This window comes from Mirounga leonina, unplaced genomic scaffold (genome assembly GCF_011800145.1).
Source record: "Mirounga leonina isolate KUSES-001 unplaced genomic scaffold, KU_Mleo_1.0 Mir_83, whole genome shotgun sequence".
Classification (NCBI taxonomy): domain Eukaryota; kingdom Metazoa; phylum Chordata; class Mammalia; order Carnivora; family Phocidae; genus Mirounga; species Mirounga leonina.
The window spans coordinates 231,144-252,949 of record NW_023270826.1 but is presented as its reverse complement, the minus strand read 5'-3'; the positions used below and the strand labels follow the sequence as shown (position 1 = coordinate 252,949).

Genomic DNA, 21,806 nt, shown 5'->3' with positions numbered 1-21,806 from the left:
AGAATGAAATGAGAAACCAAAGAGTGGGAGAAAATATCTTCAAAGCCTACATCTGATAAAAGATACATAATCCAGTTTAAAAACAGGCAAAAGATTTGAACAGAGACATACCAAAAATATATTCAGATATAAAATAAACATATTAAAAGATGCTCAACATCATTATTCATCAAGGAAATGCAAATTAAAACTACAGTGAATACCACCAAACACCTTTTAGAATGGTTAGAATGAAAAAGACTGACCCCATCAAGAGTTGATGAGGATGTAGAGGAACCAGAACTGATATATGTAAAATGGAATGTAGGTGAGTACAACTAGTTTGGCGACTAGTTAGGCAGTTTTAAAAATGCTAAACATACTCTTACCATATGACCTGGTCATTTTGCTCCTAGTTGTTTACTTTACCTAAGAGGAAAGAGAGCTTGTGCCTATACATAGACTTGAATATGGTTGTTCTTAGCAGTTTTATTTATAATAGCCCCGAACTAGAAACAATCCAGATATCCCTCAATAGGTGAATAAATTGTGTTATATCTACGCAGTGGAATACTAAGAAATAAAAGGGAGCGATGAGTACAACAACACAGATGTATCTCAAAATAAATATGACGAGTGAATAAAGCAAGACATAAATCGTACCACTTATGTAAAATTCTAGGAGGTGCAAAGAAATTTAATGTAATACAGTGCACTGATGAACATAGGGGAAGAGAAGAAAAAATAAGATAAAAACAGAGAGGGAGGCAAATAATAAGAGACTCTTAACTCCAGGGAACAAACTGAGGGCTGCTGGAGGGGAGGTGGGTGGGGAGATGGGGTAATTGGGTGATGGGCATTAAGGAGGGCACTGGATGTAATGAGGAGTGAGTGTTTTATGCAACTGATGAATCACTAAATATTACCCTTGAAATTATATACTATATGTTAACTAACTTGAATTTAAATAAAATCTAAAAAAAATAAAGTGATACAGTGCAGATCCATGGCTTCTTAGAGATGAGGGAGATAGGGCTAGTGAGGGACAGGAATAGAGAATACAAATAGGAATGAGAAAAATTGTGCATGCCTATAAATATATGTTAAAACTTGCCAAATTGTACATTTATATATAATCAGTTTATTGTATCATATAGCAATAATTGTTAAATAAGATTTTTTTTCCCCCAGAAGATGCTATATTCATTTGTTATTTGGTCAATCGATAATGGGTTATGATTGTGATAAAAAATGCTTGGAATATGTTTTTGAGCTAATTTTTATATGTAAAATGTTAGTTTGGGAGAACACAAAAGTTCACGAGACCATCTTTTTTCAACGTTTCCCTTTGAGTGAAATACTGCAGTCTTACTATGCAATTATCTTTTGGTTATTATCCATGGAGTGTTAGCCAAGCGTTCTAGACCAACCACAAATATCAAAATCTTTTTTCTTTCAATGTTATATAAATAATAGTGATAAACGCTTTCCAATGTTCACTTTGACAGAATGTGAAGACACCTGAAATTGGTTCATTATCTTCTCTGACTTGTCCCCTTTCACATCCTCAGCAGGTGGCAGTGTGCATGTCACAGAATTCTAAAAAGCAAGCACACTGAGGTGGTATTTGGGCTGTTTGGGTTCCTGGCAATCCCATGATGTTTTTATTCACATACAGAGGGGGCTTTTAGAAAGAAACTGCAGATTTGTTTCCTATGAAATAATTGTTTCTTTTTTCTTTGATGCAAATAACGTGACATTTTTTGAAGCTCAGAGTGCAAAACGTCCTTGTGAACGTTAAGTGTTGGGGAGCCCTGGAAATTCTGGGTAGTAGAGATTCATGAAATTTGTCTTTGATGGATGGTGAAAATTTGGGAGATTTTTTTCCCCCCTGGTTTCTACTTTTGGGTTAAAGATGAGTCCAGATATTGAGTCTTCACTTAAAGATTGTGCCACAACTTTCATAACCAGTGAATTTCAGTCCTAAACGGCTGAAACTAACCTTTTCACAGTGTGTTTTGCTTCTATTCTAATCTGGTCTCCCTCAATTGCTGGGTGCCTCTAATTTCAGCTAAACTATATGGTAGTTTATGGAATCTAAAATAATCGTATTGGTCATTTTTGTTGCATTTCAAGAATGCAGGCATTAAGGAGGTCTCTAAAGGTGTAACAGGGTAATGGATACATAGCCGTCAGTGAACATTACCTTCCTTTTTCTCTCCCTGTAATCAGTCATGTACATTTATGGCTCATAATCAGCAAATGTGACTGATACTTCTAGTTAGAGCCAATCGAGGCAGGTAGTTGGTCACTTTCTAAGACAGCTATTAAATGTCTCTGCATTTCAGATGTTGACTGACATCTTGACATTTGTTTGGTTTTTATTTTTTTTTCCAGAATTGGAGTTCAGATAAGCTAAGACCTTGTACAGTACTCATTAAATTATCTTACCCATGAAAAGTTACACAAATGTGTATAGATACATGTTTTAAAACAATTGCTTTGGTAGAAACCGATAAAAAATGCAACATAAATTTTATCAGTTATACTCTGTACCATATTTTTCAAGTCATAAAATGCTTGGTAATCTGATACTCATATATTTTTCTTTATTTTTGTTCCTGGCTAGAATGATCCAGATACTTGAAATATTTGTGCCTCTTTTCTTTTACATTTCAAAACATTTCAAAACATTTACTTTGAATATTATCAGAGTTCAGTTAAAAAGGACCAAACTAATAATTAACCTAAAGTAGTTTAAAGATTTTATTTATTTGTCAGAGAGAGCACAAACAGGGGGAGCAGTAGAGGGAGAGGGAGAAGCAGGCTCCCCGAGGAGCAAGGAGCCCAATGTGGGGCTCGATCCCAGGACCCCGAGATCATGACCTGAGGCGAAGGCAGCTGCTTAACCGACTGAGCCACCCAGGTGCCCCATAATTACCTAAACTTTAATAAAAAGTCAAGTTATATATAAGATGTATGTGTATCTCTTAAACATTTTTGAAGCTAACTTAGTCTGGGATCTTAAAACTTTTCACCAGGACACTTGAGATATCCTTTCATTTGGTACCTTTTGTGCTCAGACTGTAAGGTGGCTCTCACTCCCTGGTGTTCATATCCTATATAATCCCTTTCCCTTGAATGTGGGCAAGACCTGTGACTTGCTTCTAGCCTGTAGACTATGGCAAAAGTGAAGGGATTTTTCAGATGTGATTAGGGTCCTGAATCAATTGATTGCAAAATCAACTGATAATCAAGATTATCCTGGGTGGGCCTGACTTATGCAGGTAAGAGCCCTTAAAAAAGAGGGTCTAGGCCCTCCTTATGGTAAGACACTCTCCCCCTTGTTGGCTTTGAATAAATAAACTTAACAAAGCAAGTGGCCATGTTGGAGAAGCCCACGGGGCAAAGAGCTGTGAGTGACTTTTTAGGAGCTGAGGGTGGCCTTCAGCAAGAAACTAAAACCTTCAGTCCTGTAGCTGCAAGGAAGCGAATTCTGCCAACAACATAAGGGAGCTTGGAAGTGGCTGTTTCCCCTGTCGAGCCTCTGGTGACTCAGCTGACACTTGGATTGCAATTTGGTGAGGCCTGGAAGCAGAGGACTCAGCTAAGCTCAGCTTCTACCCTGTTGAAACTGTGAGATAATAAGTTGTGTTGTTTGAAGCTGCTAAGTCTGAGCTAACTTGTTACCTAGAGATGGGAAACTCCTACAGTCCCCTCATCTCTACTTTCTTCTAATTTTTCTTTCTTGTTTCAGCTAGCATGGCCTTTCTGAATGAAAATTTTGATAGTATTTCTCTTTCTGCTTAAAATCCTACAATGGCTTCCTATGGCCTAAAAGATGAGGTCTAAACTTGCCACATGTGTTAAGAGTCTTCATGATGGGCACTCACCTGACTTTTCCTCTCCTTCCCATGCTTCCCTTATGTACACCGTATGCTTTTATCATCAAAACCACCATTATCAAACACTCTTTCACTCCCATTCCTTTGCATATGTCCTTTGTCTTTGGTTTACGTATCCTCTCCACCCTTTGGTAAGCATCAGGGTTATTCTCTTACCCCTGGGTAGATAGTAGGATGGCACTTCCGTTCCCCATCAGAGCTAGGTGTGACCATGTGACTTGCTTTGGCAAATGAAAACAGAGCAGAGGTGACACATGTGTTAGAGATAGAGACTTGGAGAGCCAGTGCAATATTTATGACATCCTCTTTTGTTGCTTAGAGCAACTGGTGATGCTCCAGATGGTGGAAGCTCTGCCAGTCTGGGTCCCAGAGTGAGAAGATATGAAGAGCCCCCAAGCTAACCTGACGGGTTTTGTGAGCAACTATAAATCTTTTTACGAATCAACAAGATTTGGGGGGTTTTGTGTCCTGTGGTCTATCTTACATTATACTGACTGATACATCCCTCCTTCTTGTGGACATATATATCCTATAGGACTCAGCTCAATTGTCTGGCCTATCTAGATAGAGTGAAAGGGCTTTCTTCTCTGCGTTCCAACAATATACCTCTTTATCTCTTTGGTACCTATCTCATAGATTGTTGTGAAGATTACTTGGGTAAATATATAAGGTGCTTATTAACAATGACTGGCACACCGTAAGTGCTCAAAAAGGATTAGCTGTTATTATTTTATAGCACTTCCCTTGTTTTATTGCAATTACCTTTTAAATGTCTTTTAGACTGTGCTCATTTGGAGGGCAAGGACTATGTTCTCTTTCATTGTTGTATCATAGACACCTGGTCCAGTGCCTAGAACATGATAAATGTTTATTTAATATATACCAGAAATCCCTATTTCTAAGTTCCTTCATGTGGAACTGGAGTGCCAATGTGTATTTTGTTAACATAAGTCTTAGTGTGAATAAGAAAGTTATGTTTTTCATAGCTGTTGAACAATGAGGAACCGTTACTAGACTACACTGAAGATTTGAGTAAACTTGAATTCAGTCTGTGACCTTGGAGAAGTTATTTAACCCTTTATTTAACCCTTTAAGCTTCTTTTTCCTCATTTGTAAAATGGATACCTACCTACCTCATGTGGTTGTTATAAGGAATTAATTAAGTAATTTTTGTAAAATAACAGTGCTTGGCACATAGGGAAACATTTATTTATGATTTTTTAATGGCTTGACTTACATATATTGTGAAATAATTAACATAATAACTTTCGTTAGTATCCATATGGATACAATAAAAAAAGCCAAAAAAGAAAAAAAATTTTTTTTTCTTAATTATTTGTTATTTGTTGTTACTAGTTTTTGTTTTCACCTTTGGCTTTTTCCTGAACTATTTGTTTAGGTATCTGTTTACAAAAGTACTAGTCTAATTCTTTCCCCTTTATTTTTCATAGAAATGATTGGATAATTAATGACTTTTACCACACACCTTGAGTTTCACACTCTAGTTGCAAGTAACATGAAATAATATGGCGTATATTTAACCATTTGAATTAAAAATGACACCAGATGTTTCTACTGTCATTGTATAAGAAATTCACTAATGTACTTAGCATTCTCAATGTAATAAAATTCTATAAAGAAAACTGTGCTTGTCCAAAGAGATGTTATAAGTGAAAAGCACATCTTACATATCTTTCCTGCCAATATCACAATTACACCATTTCTATCTCAAAAGAACCAAGTATTATCTGTATTAAATCTAGATGTACCATTTTTTACAGATCCTTGCATCTTTAAAGGTAGCTGCCAAAAATACTCTCAATGGGTAATCTTTAACTCATTCTAGAAAGCCTGTTCAATTCTTTTCAAATGAAATTGCAATCTAGTTAAAACTAAGTGTCCCTTTAGAAACAGAATAGAGTGAAGAAGATTAAAAAAGAAAACGGTCCCAAAATGTGACTCATTCCTCTGGTTTGAGGTTTTAAAGAGACATGCAAGGGAGAGCAGAATATAGATTTTCATTTCATGGTGAGTAAAAAATTACCTTAGTGGTAAAGTGGATACCGTTTTGCATGAAATACTGCAATTTCTTGAAAGAGTAATCTAAAAACTTATTTGGATTGTTGTTAGCAAAGTTCACACCAAGTTTCTTCAAAACATAGCTCCTAATCTTTTCCCAGACTTTTTGCAGTACTATAATGGTAGAATGAAGAAAATATTTTGACATTAGAAAAGATTTCCTCTGCATTGTAATGAAACCCCCAATTATTTATCACAGTCCATTATTCTAGCAAGGTTTATATTGTGAAGTCTTAGTCCTTTTCTCTTTCATATACCATGTTCCAAAATTAATTGCAATACCTGAAATGTTAATTGTGGTGAATGAGCATTTGGAGTTGATTTGTTTCTTATAAAACATTTTAAAAGTTAGAAGTATCCTTAAATGGTTGGGCCAGTTTTTCATTCACCTAACTTTTAGAAGAAATTGAACTACTTTGTTTCACCACCTCTTACAACTTTTCGGTGACACAGATTTTCTTTTTGTAAAGTAGAAATAGTTTATTGCTACCGTAATCAAAAGTGATATGATGGATATTTGAAAACTATGATTCTTATAAATTCTTAACTAAAATGATTTAGTGAAAACTGTTTTGTTTATGGATCTGTTACTTTCATACCAGGAAATTTCCAGATTAGAAAATTCATATGTAGAATTGGTAATTATATATTTATTTGAATACATAATAGTACTTGATTATAGTGTTACTGTCACCAATATAGTCTGGTGCCATAGAGGTTAATATCAAATATTTAAGAATCTAATTGTTTTTTTTTTTTTTGTAAGATTTTATTTATTTATTTGACAGAGAGACACAGCGAGAGAGGGAACACAAGCAGGGGGAGTGGGAGAGGGAGAAGCAGGCTTCCCGTGGAGCTGGGAGCCCGATGCAGGGCTCGATCCCAGGACCCTGGGATCATGACCTGAGCCGAAGGCAGATGTTTAACGACTAAGCCACCCAGGCGCCCCTAAGAATCTAATTGTTAACAAGTAATGATGTGACAGCTTGTGTTTATAGCACTTACTGTACTCATCTAACCAACAAAATAACAACAAAAGCAATTTCTTCTAGGGTGCAATATTTACTTACTTTTCTATAAAAGTAAATACTGCACAAGAAGAGTCATTTGGAAAAAGGCTTTTATGAACAAAACATGCTATGTTTCAGCTTTCTAATTTATAATAACATCTGCATTTTCAGAGGTATAATTGTCAGTCATGAAAAAGCACCATATTTTTGAAAAATTTTTTATTAACATATAATGTATTATTTGTTTCAGAGGTACAGGTCTGTGATTCATCCGTCTTACACAATTCACAGCAGTCACCATAGCACATACCCTCCCCATCCCTCCCACCCCCACCATTCCAGCAACCCTCAGTTTGTTTCCTGAGATCAAGAGTCTCTTATGCTTTGTCTCCCTCTCTGGTTTCATCTTGTTTCATTTTTCCCTCCCTTCCCCTATGATCCCCTGTCTTGTTTCTCAAATTCCTCTATCAGTGAGATCATATGATACTTGTCTTTCTCTGATTGACTTATTTTGCTTAGCATAATACCCTCTAGTTCCATCCACGTCATTGCAAATGGCAAGATTTCATTCCTTTTGATGGCTGCATAATATTCCATTGTATATATATACCACATCTTTATCCATTCATCCGTCGATGGACATCTAGGCTCTTTCCATAGTTTGGCTATTGTGGACATTGCTGCTATAAACATTGGGGTGCACGTACCCCTTCGGATCACTACATTTGTATCTTTGTGGTAAATACCCAGTAGAAAAAGCACTGTATTTTAATATGGGAAAAAAGTCCTAGCTGCTGTCACAACAATCCCTCACATAGGGTAGTGTGGGTCATGTACTTGGGTCTGGAAATCAGACAGACCTGGGCTTCTTCCTTGGTTCCTCCTTCTTGCAATGTGGAACAGGCAAGTGCCTCAGTGTCTCTCAGGTTTGTCACTTCTAAAGTGGCAATGATAGCATCTATCTTCAAAGGTTGCTGTGAGGTTTAAATAAACCCTTGTCAAACATATTGCCTGGTACAGGGTAAGCACTTAATACCTATCACTATTATTATTACAAGTGTAGTACTTCATACTTTACAAAGTACTTTCACATACACTCTCTCATTTGAGATAATTAGTTCCTGGATGACAGTACAAATTTTATCACAGAAAGAACTACGTGCAAATATTTAATAAGCATGATTGCTACTGGATTTGTTCAGATGGAAAAGCAGCAGATTACATTCCCTTTGCTTTGATGTAAGATCACAATGTGTTAAAGGTAGTTTTTTTTTTTTTTTTTTACTTAAATTGCACCTGACTTCAGATCGTTTAAAGACACAATTTCATTCATTCACCCTTGCCAGCCTTTATCCCACAAAGCTATCTTTTATCCCCACTTTATATTTGGGGAAGAGAAATGTGAAAAAACTTCCTGAGGCCAGAGGGCAGTCAGCTCTATAGCCAGCCCTCACCAATGATGGAATACTCGGAATGCGCTATCTTCTGCTCCAGCACTTGATGAATCCTGAAATTTTCAAATCTTGCTGGTAAGCATTTGAATGCACAGAAATGAAAAGCAAGACGCCAAAACAGTGGTGGTGTGAATGAAGCCTGATATCCAGTCTTGTCCATTTATGCCTTTCATCTTCTCAGTGATCAGCAAGTGTTAAACCCATGTTAAAAAGTACCCTGTAACCTCCGACCTTAAGAAGATGAAAAATGGTGTGGGGAGCAGTTAAAGGCCCCATTATACATGAGTAATTTTTTTTTTTACGAGATTTCCAGAAAGTACTCACATTTCACCCAAAGGTTGAGAATTTTGTTCTCTCTTGGTTTGTATGGAGTTAGGTTCTTGCCAGAAGGAAGCAGGGAAGTATTAGTAATAGTCTCAGAATAACCTGTGAGGACACTCTGCTGTAGGGGTATTTCTAGAGGCAGATGACAATGGCTGCCCTTCTCTCACCCCGAAACATGCTGGGGATAGGAGTGGTCGGTTTGCATACTCAGCAAAGGTTACAGTTGAGCTCTTTGACAAATTTCAGTTTGTTCCTGGGGAAAAACTGTTCTAAGAGCCTTGTGGGAAAACGGGACGTATGTGGAGCCACTGTTATTCCATTCCGATTTCAGCACATTGCTATTTATGAATGGCTTCCTTTTAATTAGGTGTTTAATTTAAAACAGAACTAGTGACTATAACAACCCCCAAAGCACAAACTTGGAACATTAACCATTTGATGGTGGGGGCGGGGGTTCAAAAAGTCTTTCAGTCATAAGGCTATAATTGATTGTGCAGCACATGAAAGAATTATTTATTATTTTACAGGATAATTAAGAAAACATTATGGGGGGGCCTGGGTGGCTCAGTTGGTTAAGCGACTGCCTTTGGCTCAGGTCATGATCCTGGAGTCCCGGGATCGAGTCCCGCATCGGGCTCCCTGCTCGGCGGGGAGTCTGCTTCTCCCTCTGACCCTCCCCCCTCTCGTGCTCTATCTCATTCTCTCTCAAATAAATAAATAAAATCTTTAAAAAAAAAGAAAACATTATGGAAAACAGCTTCCCCTGCTAAATAAACCAAATTTGTTTCTCAGAATTACATTTTTTTTTTTTTTGGTAAAAATTTCTACCTCAATGAGCATTTATTTTTAATTTTTGAGTGGGGGTAAATTAGAAGGGGTCTTTAATTTGGGTATTTAACAAGAAACCTTATTTTGAAAAGAAAAAAGTAAAAGTATTTTTAAATTTCTTGTTCCTTTGCAGGTAGTTTCTAAATCTAAAGCCATGATGTAGGACAAAAGCAAATGGAAAGGGACATTACATTATTAATGGCCACAGGAACAAAAGCACACTAAACTGAGTCATCAGTAAATTACTATAACCCCAGGACTCTAACACCCTTAAGGAAAAACATGGCATGCATGGCAAATAATGCTTTAAGGGTTTATTTAACAATTTTCTCCCCAGATGAAAATTAAAAGTGTTTTCATGGAGTCATTCTGAGATAATCTCAGAAGTATTAGCAAAAAGGAACTGGTCTGTTTTATACTTCATGGGGGAAAATGTTCGTATTTTAGAATAGCATTCTGTGATTATTTTTAATGGGAAAATAAAATATAGGTGACTTCTCCAGGAATCAATATCCTCTTTTCTCCATTCGTGGTGTTTTGCAGGCTGATTAATTTGCAGAGGTTGGGTTTGATTGCTGCTGAAGTAGTAAGCGTTATAGATTCTCTGTTATTCCTCACTCCACTTGGCTGAGGTCTATGGTTCTATCTCTATGTATTTATCTCCCTTTCCACATGGTGCTTAGCACTGTAGCTCTGGGCCTCTCCTAAACATATTGTGAAAATCTATTGTACTGAACTCTCAAGTCTTGCTGTGAATAGGTAACTACTCTGCCTGCTGCCACCCCCCCCACCCCCAGAAGAGCTGTTCTGTGAGGTAAAGGTAAATGAGCCAGACAGAAACAGGCATTTAGAAAACAGCTTTGTGTATATACGAAGGATGTATCCAGTTAAGTTTTGAAAGCGAGAAGGGGAGGCACTGAAGGTCATACAATTTATATAATTCCTATAGCAATTAAAGAAATGATGACAGAGGCAATTTGCTCAACATTGAACGTGTGGTATTCATAAATGGTTGAAAGAGGAGCTCGGTATCTCCAGTCTCTGACACCCTGGCACACTGTCCCAGTTACGGTTATCCCAGATACAGATTTTTTTGGTTTCTGGTGAATGGCTAATTCCATGAACTATATCATCAATATTCTCTACATAACCTCCTTTCAAAAATTTGAGAGAAGCAAAGCATAAAAAAAGGGTTGTTTTTTTTTTTTTGTCTAGTTTAGCCAGAAATGATTCTGACAGATCACTTCTTTAATCAAATATTTCTCTATATTTGAAATATTTCAACTTTAAATAGCTGGATTACTGAAAGTCCTCTCACTTTTAAGTATAGGTATCTTGAAGTTGTGTGAATGTGTGTGTTGAAAAAAACTGGGTAACGTTTGTATAGCTTCAAAGGTTAAGTTGATTTAAATACAGACTGCATCAAGTATAATATAAAAGCCTTTCAATATACTTGATCCATTTTTTAGTCATTTGATGATAACTTATTGTACAGCTTATTAGAGTGACCATCAAAACCGCATTAAATATGTGAACTGTTTAAAGTCATGCCATTTAGAAGGATAACTCGATGATAAGCTAAATATATCTCTTAGGCAGAAAGAAACTGATGCCTTAATAATTATGGTGATGTATAAATAATGAAAAATTGAAAAATTCCTCAATTGGGGTTGTTGAAAATAATAATTTATAATATTTAATTCATTGCATTTTCTGAAAAATATAGCATTAAATATTTTGATGTAAAGTCTACATATAAAATACTCTGAATTCTTTCCCAGAAGCAAATCCAGAATCATATTGGTGAATAAACACCATTATTGCTTCAGCAAACAGCTACTTAAGAAATCTGCTCCCAATTAACCTTATAGACAAATGAAAAGCCATCTTCTAAAAACGGACACATTAATTTCTGTAAATATGTGAATTCCTTAGCATTTCTACAATGTTAAACTGTTTTCCATCTGTATTTATAGAGCAGAGTTGGGAGCAGTCTCTCCGTCCTTTACAAACAGCCTTGACTGCCTACTCTGAGTTCAAAACTGCCTTAAAATGTGTCATTTTTTGGTATACAAAAGGCATTCTAAAATTGTATTATGTAGTTATTGTGCTGAAAGAATGACCCTTGCCATGCTTTGTTTACTGAATGTCAAATTTTCATTTGTATTACAGCTGTGCACCATAGCAGTTTCGGTTTTGTATGAAGGGCAACTAATGCACAAAACAGTCAAACCACAGAGCAGTAATTAGTCTGGAAAAGATCAAAGTGTGCTCTTCTAAATCCAGCCAATTTACTCTGGGTGTGCAAAACCAATAGTCTTTCTTTTGCTAAGGTCTCTTATTAATTTTTGCTTTCGTTTGTTGCAGAGCAGCTGCTTTACTGTCAATCCAACATCCTGCTTTAAAAAAAAAATCCATTTTGATGCCACAAATGCAGTTTCAATGGGCTTAGGAATAATAACCAGCTTTTTTTCCACCCCACTTCTAGGAGATAGAAACTTGAAAGTTTTCAGCATCTGTAAAGTGAAAGAAAGCGACATAAGGCAGAGCCCTGTTTGGATTCGTTGCTCTAGAAAGAGCTGAAGCAGTGTGATCTGTAAATACTTCTGCTTTTAGTGCTTTTAACCAGCTCTACCCTTATCACTATATGTCTATTGCTCTCTTCTCCTCGTAATATGAGTTTTTTTTTTTAATACTTATGGTCACATTGTGGTTTCTCACAGAAAAATAGAATGATCCAAATTATTAATTAAGTGTGATCCAGCAGAAAAAAACAATCCTTAAACGAAGAGTTCACACATCTCAGGATAAAAACACAAAAATAAGTACTATCACTTGCTATTTTCTTGATGTAATTATTATTATTTTTGAATGAGTATGGAAGTGGTAGTTGAAGATGTTGAATAAACTTCATCATAGGAGGTAAGTGAATATAACTTGTCAAGGGAAAGAGTACAGTATCATCACTTACAAAATGAAATACGATCTTGGAGAACATATTTTAAGTGTAGTGTATGCATTTCTCCCCTTCTACATTTTTGTCATTTCTCCTCTCAATATTCTCTCTGGCAAAAGTAGGGAGATAAACAAACTGGTTAGTTTATTGACTCCTATTTATATGGCAGCTTTTCTGTAATTGTTACCTTGAACTCTGCTCAAATATTTTATATTTGAATGTATATTCAGTTTCTTGAATGTTAACATGTATTAGCTGAATGAATGCATTTTTATGTGTCTGGTGTTGCAGCAGTTTTCCTGGCTTCACAACAAACCATTTAAATTTGATTCTCAGTTACAGTCCACTCCAAACATGTGCCAACTATTTTGTTTTAGTGTCAATGTCACTAGCTAACTAGACAATAAAATACGGCCAAGTAAAACAAAAAGTGCAATGATAGAATTAGCCTAATGAAAAGAAGCATATATAGCAATTTACAGTAATTGATTCATAAACAAATACAGAAAAGACAACTAACAGACTCTTTTTTTTTCCCCAAAGATTTTATTTATTTATTTGAAAGAGAGAGAGAGAGCACAAGAGGGGGGAGAGGGAGAGGGAGAAGCAGACTCCCTGCCGAGCAGGGAGCCCGATGCAGGACTCGATCCCGGGACTCCAGGATCGTGACCTGAGCCGAAGGCAGTCGCTTAACCAACTGAGCCACCCAGGCACCCTAACAGACTCTTAAAACTAATAAAAAGAGTTCACTGAGGTTGCTGTATAGAAGACCAACAGTAACAACAACAAAAATATCAACAGAGCTCTTCTATATTTGCACTAACTAAAAATATAATGGGAAATATGATGCCTTGCATTATAGCAACAGAACTTGAAGTGTCTATCTAGAAATTGACCTAAGAAAATGTAGAAAATACTTTTGAAAAATATTAAAATTCTATTAAGAGACACAAACTTTTGTCTAATATGATCACAGCTTTTAGAGAAGAGTTTGAAACATGGCAGCACTGAAGAAATATTCATTGAATGAATGAATGAATCTGAATAAATGGAGAGAGATGCCATTCTCATCAATGGGAAAGTTAAGTTGTAGAGCACTCAATTATTTTATTTTTTCAGGGCAGATCGAATATGGTGGGGGAAGCTATAAGGAAAAGAGTTTGGAAATGTGGTATAAGGAAGAACAACAAAAAAGGTAAAAATAAAATAATTGGCATGCAGCTTACTGATGATGATAGGGTGCCATAAACCAATCAATTCAGTAATAGGTGCCTGAGAGCCAGGAGGGGCAAAAAGACATGCCATGAAATTTTCAGTTAATAGACATTAGCAAGTGATGACATGAAGCTGGAACCTATGGTTAGTGTGCTTGATAGTCATCACCATCCAAGGAGAACTCCATAAACCTTTTGATGTGTTGACTTGAGCAAGGCAAAATGAGGTAAGCACAAGGGGAAAGTCCTGTTCTTAGGGCCATATACTTAATGGCAAATACACAGCATAATGAGAAGTGCCTTAACAGTATCACATGTGAAAAAGATGTAAAAGTTAATTTTAAACTCAGTATGAATTAGCAGGATGATATAACTGACTTTTCCTCCCCTCAAAATAAAGAAAAACGATCTATTTTTAAGCTTCATTAATAAAGTAACAAAGTGTAATCACTGAAGCTGACAACTTTCAACTCTGTAAGCCCAGCCTTCTGCCATCAGTATTGATCTCCTACAGCTTCTTAGATTTAGCAGGTATATTAGCTTTTTCTCCTAACCCTGATGTTCTCTTGGTAATTTTTGTCTGGGAGGGCCTGTCTTGGTGAGAACACTACTACCAATGAAGTCACTTATGCCCCAAACTAGGGAGTCAACTCGTCCTTATTTAGGTCTTTCTCTGACCCTCACCTGCAGTTGGTTTTCCAAGTTCTAGTCACTTCAGCCACTGTTCATCTCTCTCAGTTGCTACTATTTTAATTTAGGACTAATTATCTCTACTTGATTGTCAGATAGTTTCCTAATTCATTTGTCTCCAAATTTGCAAGGCTATCTACACCATTTCTAGTGTATGCATTCAAAACACAAATGTGATCATGTTATTTCCCAACTCTAAACCACTTCAGTAGACTTTCATCCAGTCTTCCCATTGTCTATGTGCCATATCTATAAGAATGTTTGGAAGGGCACCCGGGTGGCTCAGTCAGTTGAGTGTCCGACTCTCGATTTCGGCTCAGGTCATGATCTCAAGGTTGTGATATGGAGTCCTGCATTGCCTCTGTGCTCAGCAAAGAGTCTGCTTGTCCTTCTCCTTCTGTTCCTCCTCTATCTTGCTTAAATAAATAAAATAAATAAATAAATAGACTCTTTATAAAAAAAGAATGTTTGGAGGATGTATATTCAACATAAATATGTAAAAAGTATATAATATTTCACACATCATAAAACATACAAAACAAATTTAAAAAGAATGCGATACAATAGGGATTTAAATCATTCAAAATATCATTTATTAATAGAACAAATAAAAATAACCTATTTTTGCAGTGTGCTTAAATGTGTTTCATTATTTTTTTAAATGTGTTTCATTTTTTAAAAACTTGGCTTAACATTTTTTTGATATAGTGATTCAGAGCTCAGTTTATTTTGAGATTTGCTTTTGATTGCTGCAGTGATTAAACATAGGATACTTCAAAAACAAATAGAAGTGCATCATTGGCTATAACTATAGTACAATATTTATTTTTCAGTCCCATCCATCAGTTCACATCTTTTTTTCTGAAATTTGGGTAATACATTTTTATCTTCCATAATTTCAGTCAGTTCTTGTGAGCGAACTAAAGGTGTTATATTTCGTATTTTTTAACAAAAAAGCCCCACTGAAACCTTTTATTTACAAAATTTTAGAAGAAGTTAGAAAATTTAATTTTCATGCTTTTAAATGTGCAGACATGAGAACAATGCTTTTGCATTGCTTTTGGTAATGAAATCACACAATAATGGAAATATTGCCATTTCGAGTATGTTCTGTCATCCATACATGTTTCTTTTGAAAAACAGTTGCTTTTTCACTCATTGCTAAACTCTCACCTTTATTCTGAAAAGACAGATTGTGTATTTATTAAAGACTTAATTTTTTAGAGCAGTTTAGGTTTACAGCAAAATTGAGAGGAAGGTACAGAGATTTCCCATATACCTACTGCTCCCACACATTTCCTCCACTAGCAATATCACTCACCAGAATGATATCAAAATAACAAAATGATATAAAAAATGATATTAATCAAAGATGAATCTGCACTGACAAATTATAATCACCCAAAGTCCATAGTTACCTTAAAGCTCACTCTTGATGTTGTATAATCTATGGGTTTGGACAAATACATATTAACATACATCCATCATTATACCATCAAATACCTCTGTATAATGCAGAGTCTTTTCAACTGCCCTAGAAATCTGTGCTCTGCCTATTCATTTCCCCCATCCCCCACCCCTGAGAACAGCTGATCTTTTTATTGTTTCCATAGTTTTTTTGCATTTTCCAGAATGTCATATAGTTGGAGTCATACAGTATGTACCCTTTTCAGATAGGCTTTCAACTTACTCATGTGCGTTTAAGTTTCCTCCGTGTCTTTTCATGACCTGCTGGCTCATTTCTTTTTAGTGCTGAATAATATTTTATGGTCTGGATGTACCACAGTTCATCTGTCCATTCACCTACTGAGGGACCTCTTGGCTGCTTCCAAGTTTTGGCAATTGTGAACAAAGCTGATATAAATGTCCCTGGGGAGATTTTTGTGTGGACATAAGTTTTCAACTCCTTTGGGTTACATACCAAGGAGGGTGATTACTGGATCATATGGTGAGAGTTCGTTTTGTTTAATTTTATAAGAAACTACCAAACTGTTTTCCAAAGTGGCTGTATCATTTTGCATTTCTCACCAGCAATCAACAAGAATCCTTGTTACTCCACCTTCTCGCCTTGTTACTCCACATTCTCTCCACATTTGGTGTCGTCAGTGTTCCAGATTTGGGCCATTCAAATCGGGGTATAGTGATATCTCATTGTTCTAATTTATATTACTCTGATGAAATATGATGGGGAGAATCTCTTCATATGCTTATATTCTATCTACGGTGAGGTGCGTTTCAGACTTTTGTCCATTTTTCAATTGAGTTATCTGTTTCCTTGTTGAGTTTTAAGAGTTCTTTGTATATTTTGCATAACGGTACTTCATCAGATGATGTCTTTTGCAAACATGTTCTCCGAGTCTGTGGTTTGTCTTCTATTTCTCTTGATACTCTCTTTTGCGGAACAGAGGTTTTAAATTTTAATGATATCCAGCTTATCAATTATTTCTTTCATGGGTCATGTCTTTGGTGTGGTATCTAAAAAGGCATCACCATACCCAAGGTCATCTAGGTTTTCTCTTATGTCATCTTCTAGAGTTTTATAGTTTTGCATTTTACATTTAAATTTATGATCATTTTGAGTTGATTTTTGTGAAAGATGTAAGGTCTGTGTCTAGATGATTTCTTTTGCACGTAGATGTCTAGTTGTTCCAGCACCGTTGCTCCTTTCAAAGTCAGAGCAGTGACTGTATTTATGGGGGTCTGTTTCTGGGCTCTCTATCCTGTCCACTGATCTATTTGTTTATTCTTTTACCAAAACCAATTGCCTTTATTACTGTAGCTTACTTGTAAATCTTTGTTCTCCTCCTTCAATACTGTGTTGGCTATTTTGGGTCTTTTCCATCTCCAAAATACCTTAGAATCAGTTTGTTGATACTCGTGAAATAACTTGTTAACACTTTGATTGATGTTTATTTATTTAAAAAACCCCATCTGCAAGCAAGGTAGTATGAATGGCAAATTATTCTGACCATAGGAAAGGTAAGCAAATTTTGACTGCTTGTAAAAGGAAAATGTGCAACTCACCTTTATATATGAAAGTTCTTTGCTGTGAGATAAAAATCTCTGTGTAATACCTCAGATTTTCATGATAATTTTTTACCTCATTAAAAGGTGATATTGAAATATTATAAAGACATGGACATGTTAAAGGCTTTGTTTTTATAAAACTAATGCCATCAACAAAATAAAATGTTCATCTGCTTTACCATTTTTGCACCTAAATTTGCTTATAATAACATAGTTAATGAATTTTGCTACGGTGCTAACTTTGTCACTTTACCCTAGGGCTTTTTTCTCTTTCTTTTTAGTCAACTTTCTATTTATACCCACTCTTCCCCTGACATAGTGTTTTCAAAAGATATCAATACTAATGAGAATATATATATTCTTCACTACATTTCACTTTACTGGCTCACCAAAGTTGTTCATGTATTTCATTATTGAGAGAGTAACAAATATCAAGAAGAAACATGTTAGAAACATCCATAGTTTTATTCTCAAGTGTTTAGCAAGTGTCTAATACTCATTTATTCAAATATTTAGCTTTGTTTTCCATTTATTTATCTGATGCATTTTTTTAAAAGATTTTATTTATTTATTTGAGAGAGAGTGAGAGAGCAAGAGAGCATGAGCCGGGGGGGGGGGGGGGGGGGGGGGGGAGAGGGAGAAGCAGATTCCTCACTGAGCAGGGAGCCCGATGCAGGGCTATATCCCAGGACTCTGCGATCATGACCTGAGCGGAAGGCAGACACTCAACCAATCCAGCCACCCAGGCGCTCCTTATCTGATGCATTTTAATCAGTCACTGTCTTAGGTTGGGTTCCCAAAGAAGCAGATCTTGAAAGAAGGATTTGAGTGTTAGAAGTTTATTTGGGAGAAGGAGATCCCAGAAAGCACGGATAAGGGATGGCAGAAGTGAGAAAAGGAAGAGAATGATCCAGTAAAGGAGATGTCACCAAGCAGGTTCCTGCTATGAGCAAATGGGGCTCACTCCAGCTGGAGAGCTCAGGAGCTAGCATAGAATTTTTCTGCATTGTTCCACTTGAGACACAGTAAATATTCTCCAACTCTTATCTGTCATCAGCAGACACGAATTACTAAGTATTCTGGCCTACCTATTTGCGGATCTAGAGAGCCCTCAGATGGAGGGCTACCGTGTATTAAGATGCAGTCTCCAAGGCTCAGGGACAAGGTTATGAAGAAGGTATGTGAGCAGGGTCACTGCATTGTCTGCTAAGGTCAACAGAGGGCTTCAGAATGCTTTGGACCATGTTTCTAGGGAAGAAAGAACAAGTATTTTTAACCAAAGTTATTACTGTTCCTGCAAAAGAGGGGCGCCTGGGTGGCTCAGTCGGTTAAGCGGTCTGTCTTTGGCTCAGATCATGATCTCAGGGTCTTGGGATCCAGTCCCGCTTCAGGCTCCCTGCTTGGCAGGGAGTTTGCTTCTCCCTTTCCGTCTGCTTCTCATCCTGCTTATGTGCTCTCTCTCTCAAATCAATAATTTTTTTTTAATCCTGCAAAAGAAGCTATTAATCTTTATCAAATTTAGAAAAAATTTGTAAGGTCTTCATATTCTAGATGTAAATCCATACCTTAAATAGTCTTCTTTATATATATACATATATATATACACACACGTATATGCATATATATGTCAATGATTTAACAGATCTGAATGTATCATTAGTATTTTTACCTGACAAAGAATTTATACAAGGAGTAGAAGGATCAGCTCTGCCCTTTTCTTGGGTCTTATTTTGCTTACCCTGTTAGTGTTATCTTCAGTTTGGGGTTTCTTTGAAGAGATCTTTCTTAAGTCACTTGTCTATTTTATGAAGGTTATTTCATTAAAAGTAGATAATATAATCCATACATCTACTTGGCACCATAAAATGCAACATTTTTGATCAAAGTAAAATGAATAACAGGGTGATGGCCAACTGTTTAGCCCTCCATGTTGTGGAATTTCCATTTTTCCTTCAAGATGCTTTGCTTACTGTATATGATATGTGACAGTCTGATGTTCAAACCTATTGAGGTTGCCAGTGTCAATTCCAATGAAATATTAGTAAAGCTTAACATTTTCCTAATTCTTGGGGTAAAAATCAAACAAAATAGAAGTTCTCGTATTTTGCCCTGGTGGATCATTTCCTGCATTCCCTGTGGTATGTACACCCCAGTTTGGAGACCACTAGACTACAGGACAAAGTTCAGATGCCTTAGCTTGGCGCACACAGTCCTCCACCATTTGGCCCTTGCCTACCTCTCTAACCTAAGGTCTTGCTTTGTCTTGCCTTATACCCTGCATTTCAGTTATAATGAACTTTTTGGAGTTCCCTCAATTTATCATGTTGAATCATAACGTCAGAACTTTTGTTTATGCTATTGCTTCTTCCCAGAATGCTCTTTCTCTGTGGACTACCTGGGAAAACCTCTTCTCTGAAACTTTTTCTGGCCTTTTCCCACTCCCCAGGGAGCACTGAAAACATACTCTTTTTGGAACATTACTGTATTGTCAACCTTAGCTTTTGTTGAACCTCTTTGCTAACATTCTTGGCTCCTCCTGTAGATTATCATCTCCCTGAAATCAAAGATGTTGTTTATCTTTGTATCTTCAGCATATAGCTTCAAATAGGCACACAACCATGCTTATTGAATTAACTATGGGGTCATAGTCCTATTGTACACTGTCTTGGTCAGCCAGCTCAGAGGATTGTGTTTAGGTCACGATGCCTCTTGAAGAAGTACTTGGAGACCTAATGTGTAGTCAGAGGAAAAGAATTCCAAACAATATTATGAGAGCAACTGTAGCCTGGGACCAATGTATAGAGTAATAGGGAAGAAGGATTTGGTTTTAATATAAGGAAGAATTATCTAACAACTAGAGCTGCTTGAACATAGGATGAATGGCTTTGGGGTATGGTGAGGGGTTTTTTGGGGTTTTTTTGTTTTGTTGTTTTGCCAGTGGAGATGTTGAAATAAAGCCTGGATGGATAACCTTCTTGAGCAGACTGAACAAGCACGTAAAGCATCTGGAGTGATCATGGTAAATGGAGGAGAATTTAGCTAATCTTTCGATTGTAAACAATCAAGTTGTGATTTGAAATCATTTGATATGTTGAGTGATAGGTCTAAACTTTAATAGATACTGTTTCCAAAAAAAAAAAAAGAAAAAAAAAACCAAAACCAAAGCAGTGATGCTATTTTAAGTAAACAATTCCTCTGTAATTCAGAGTGTCTGGATCTGGGTGAGATACCACCATAATGCTGCTTTGCCTTCTTATGAACCAGGCTAAGCAAATCTTTGAGCATGTGCTAATGCTGTTATTTTTCTTTGTGAATATACTCACAGACATTTAACTTGCTTCCTCTTTTCTTCTGAGAGGTAGGATACTTTCACTCTGCCTGACCATGGATTTAAAATTTATAGTCTGAGAGTCCATAACAAAGTGATAGTGCTCTAGAGTATTGGAGAAGTAGCAGGTACCTTAATCTAGACATTCAGGGCTGCCTGAAACAGAATTCTAAAATAACATATTGAATCAAATTTAATTCAGGACATACATAATAAGCATATATCGCAGGTTTAAATAACACTGTTGATAGTATACCATAATCTAATTTTAACACCTTTAAAAGGCATGAGTCTTATAATATGGAAACTGAGGTTCAGTGAGGCGAAAGGCACTTGGCTTAGTGGCGTACAACTAACTGGTTTCTGAACCTAGGCTGCAATCCATCACATCTAATTCCCCTTCGATGGGTTTCTCCGTTTCATCACACTGCCTCCAAAGTTTCATCACACTGCCTCCATGTGGTCCTGACCCTGAAGAACTTTTGCAATCTCATGAAGGGATAAGACATATCCATAAAACAATTAGAGAACAACAGAAGTAAAATCAAGTGCAGTAAGTGCATTAGAGCTGAGGAGGAGTTTGGAAGGTCAACAAGGTGAGAAATCACAGGCTAAAGGATACGGCAATTTTTATTAAGAGCAACTTTGAAAATAGCTCTGAAAGATAATTAGGCTTACAAAATTTTTTCTTTGGTTCCCGAAGTGCATGTTGGCTTTGTCTACATTCACCCGTGCCTTTCCTTCTCTTTTATTTCTTTTTAGTTTTACTACTCTCTATTATACTGGCCAATGGGATGCAAGCATCTAATTGCAGCAAATTCTTATACATTCCAAGTGACCCCCACAAAAACAGGTTGCCATGGTAACCAAACAAAAAGGGACTAGAAAACACAAGCAAAGTATTTACTTAATGTCTGATGGGCTCTCTGCACGATTTTCATTAGACCTGTTGCTGGCTTTTTTTTAGGTTTGGGTGCCAGTCACTGCTTATTTTTTAAACTGTTAAAAGAAC

The 21,806-nt window shown here is 36.5% G+C and overlaps 2 long non-coding RNA genes across 2 annotated transcripts in view; both read left to right on the top strand.

The window, feature by feature from the left end:
- LOC118002834 overlaps window positions 1-13,701 on the top strand; it is a 34,720-nt gene extending 21,019 nt beyond the window's left edge. The window contains exon 3 of the long non-coding RNA XR_004677188.1: window positions 13,655-13,701. This is a non-coding gene — a long non-coding RNA (uncharacterized LOC118002834). The remainder of the gene's footprint in view (window positions 1-13,654) is intronic.
- A 5,818-nt stretch (window positions 13,702-19,519) lies between these two features.
- Window positions 19,520-21,806, top strand: part of LOC118002833 — a 49,213-nt gene continuing 46,926 nt past the window's right edge. Inside the window, exon 1 of the long non-coding RNA XR_004677187.1 lies at window positions 19,520-20,485. This is a non-coding gene — a long non-coding RNA (uncharacterized LOC118002833). The remainder of the gene's footprint in view (window positions 20,486-21,806) is intronic.